The sequence below is a fragment of the Nanorana parkeri genome, unplaced genomic scaffold (genome assembly GCF_000935625.1).
Source record: "Nanorana parkeri isolate BGI_ZX_2015 unplaced genomic scaffold, ASM93562v1 scaffold515, whole genome shotgun sequence".
NCBI lineage: Eukaryota > Metazoa > Chordata > Amphibia > Anura > Dicroglossidae > Nanorana > Nanorana parkeri.
The window spans coordinates 660,386-663,786 of NW_017306783.1; the positions used below are offsets into that span (position 1 = coordinate 660,386).

Below are 3,401 nucleotides of genomic sequence, written 5' to 3' on the forward strand. Positions count from 1 at the left end.
CACTGAGCGGGATGGTGGGGGGGGGGGGGGGTGGATTTAATGGATGGGAGAGCTCAAACAGAGCTTGCAAAACACAGAGGCATTTCCATGAGAATACAAAGAAGGAATGCTAACAAAAAAATAGTTTCTGTTTTCATATAGATCAACTACATATGCCTAGTTCATGTGCAATCTGTGTTCATTGGTGCATTATGTTTTGTTTTTTTTATATCTCTGCAAAGGTGGAAATAGGCTTTAAAGGATGTTCTACTCACGTCTTGCTGCCAGATCCACAGCATACCCTCAGAGGTGTAGTGGAGTCCATCCCTTGAAGGGGCAGAGTTTTTTTGGCTGCAATAATCTTGTCATTAGATCTTAAAATTAGGTGCATACATTCTTAGATAAATAACAAAACATGACATAATACACCATGCCATTTATTTTACAAACCTAAAGCCAAAATGGAGAAGCCATGTGTGAAATACTAAGTATGCCTTATAAATAGCTTTTTAGAATTACCTTTAGCAGCAATAACCGTAAGTAATTGTTTTGTGTATGACTATCAGTCTCAGATCATTGAGAGGAATTGTGTCTCACTCTTCTTTACAGCGTTGTGATTTGTGGGCATTTGTTTATGTACAGCTCTCTTAAGGTTCCACCACAACATTTAAATCAGATTGAGGTCTGGACTTTGAGTGGGCCATTACAGCACCTTGATTCATTAATTTTTCAGCCATTCTGTTGTAGGTTTCCTGGTGTGCTTGGAATCATTGTCCTGTTGCATGACCCGATTTCAGCTTCATATTTGACTCTAGCATGCCTTGGTATACTGAGGAGTTGTCACAGTTCAACTGCATACTTGCAGCTGAGCTTTTACTTGTAGTTCTACAAGTATATGCAGACCTCTTACCCCTAGTTCTGCAGGCATGCAGGGCTGTGCTGTTGCTTGTAGTTCTCCAGGCATGTACACTGTACCTGACTCGCCCTTGCACTAGTCTGGCAGCTTTAGGCGTCAGCCGATCTCTCTTGCTGGTTCTTATGCAGCTTCTCGCCCAATCAGTGCAGTCTGCTTGTTGCCAATCCTGTGGATCTCCCTCTTGCTGCCTCTATTTAAACCCAGGGCAGCATACGGCATGCTGCCCGAGCAACACTTTCCTAAGCTAGATGCCGAGCCCCGTTGTTTGCGGATGAACCTGAATTATTTGAAGTTTGCCCGTGTACCGACTTTTGACATGTCCCAGGAAATCCTTGTCCTCAATCTGCCCTGAACTTTGGCTTGTCCCTGGTGATCCCAGTCTTCTGTCTGTCCTTATTCTTTGGATATTCCCTGGAAATCCCGGTCTTCAGATTGTCCATGAAAGTCATGGTCCTCCGTCTGTCACTGACCTTTGTTTTGTCCCATATATGTGTGTCTGCTACCTTTCCAGAGTTCTGGCCTTGTTAACTATTCCCGGCTGTTAGGGGAGTTGGGTGAATCTTACGATTTTGACCAGGGGTCAGCACGCAGCGAAGCCCATCTCCACCATCGTGAGCTCTGGTGAACTCCGACTGGCCCTTAGATTCTACATCCTGGGGGACCCCATGCCACCTACCCAGCACTGCAGCACCCTGCCCAGTACTTTGACCTACCAGCCTATTCTGTCTTCTACCACCTCCTTCAGTTCCCCTGCTCTGTTCCCTACTTGTACTCCAGCTCTGGGGGGAGTCAGCCTACACTGCTTGCACCCTTTTCTCTGTGCCCCTGCCAGTGTAGTAGATAGGGTCCACAGACCTGTTTCCAGTTTATACCCGTGAACCCTGATCCATGACAGGAGTTCATGCAAGGTGCCCAGGTCCTGTGGCTGCAAAACAAGACCAAATTATCACCCCTCCACCACTGTGCTTGACATTTGGTATAATGGGCTTGTGCTGATATGCTGTTTTTGGCTTTCACAAAACGTGGCACTGTTCATCATGGCCAACCATCTCCATTTTGGTCTCATCTGTCCGACAGACATCATTCCAGAAGTCTTGTGGTTTGGTCAGATGCAACTTTTCAAACTAAACGTTGCTACCATGTTGTTTTTAGAAAGAAGAGGCTTTCTGCTTTGTAACCCTTCCAAACAAACCATACTTGTTTTAGTCTTTTCCTAATTGTACTGTCATGAACTTTAACATTTAACATGCTAAGGCCTGTAGAGTCGAAGATGTCACTCTTGGGTTTTTTTTGCAATTTCTCTGAGCATTGCACAAAATGATCTTGGAGTCAATTTGCTGGTAAATCCACTCCTGGAAAGATTGGCAACCGTGTATGGACTCGCTGAATTGTTTGAAAATGGCCTTATATCCATTTCCAGACTGATGGGCAGAAACAATTGTTTCTCTATGATCATTGTTGATGTCTTACCTCCTCGGCATTGTGTTAACACACATCTGAATGCTCCAGACCAGCAAGTTGCTAAAATGTCAGCTTTCATAGCGGTGGTCACACTTCCTGATGATCAAGGTCATTTGGTTAGCAGCACCTGTCTGCTACTTAGCCTCTTATTTTTTATGTAAGTAGTAAGGATGTTCTTTAGTTTTGTGTTTTTGTTTGTTTGTTTTTTTACACACATGGCTTCTCCGTTTTGGGTTTATGTGTGCAAAATAAATAATGACACAGTGTAATGTGTGGTGTTCATCTGAGGTTGTGTTTCCCTAATTATAAGAACTTTTTGTACCAAATGTGGGTTATACTGCAGGTATAGGCAGTATAGCCCACAATTCAATAATGTTAAATGTTGTGTTGATTCCACTAAAGCTTTGTTTCTCCTCCTATGTCCAGCTTTATATTCAACTTTCTGTTGCTGTTAGAGGCTTTGGTAATTGGCAGTTAAATAATGGGATTAGTTTGTTTTTTTTGCCAGGGGCATTTGATAAAACAAGTTGCTTTTAAGCTGGGTAAGCCATTGTAGTATGTTTTTAAATAATGTATTTTGCCTGCCTGAAGTATTAGCTTAAGCTGTTATAGCAGGGCTCAAAATTTCCACTCGCCTGCTTGCATTTGGCAAGTAGAAATGCAGTGCAGGCGAGTGGAAATTCAGTCAGGTTTGTGGTCAAGGGCCGCGAACCTGACTTGTTGGAAAATGTTGGGCTGTCTGTTCTTTCAGCCGCAGCTCTTCACTTAGCTCCGTCCAAAAATGAAGTGATTAGTAAGGTCTGCAGCAGACCTTACTAATCACCACTAGATCACCAGGGATCTGCCTGCCTCCTCCCTGCAGAAAGACAAGCAGGTGAGGGGGCTTCATTGTTTTATTTTATGTGTGGGCAGGCAGGGAACAGGGGGGATTCTTATTTTATATGTGGGCAGGCAGGGAACAGGGGGGATTCTTATTTCATGTGTGGGGGGCAGGGAACGGGGGGGATTATTATGTCATGTGTGTGGGGGGCAGGGAACAAGGGGG

The 3,401-nt window shown here is 44.1% G+C and overlaps 1 protein-coding gene across 1 annotated transcript in view; it reads left to right on the top strand.

Moving 5' to 3' along the window:
* Positions 1-3,401, top strand: part of NUP133 (nucleoporin 133) — a 508,027-nt gene that overhangs the window by 199,909 nt on the left and 304,717 nt on the right. The window lies entirely within an intron of this gene.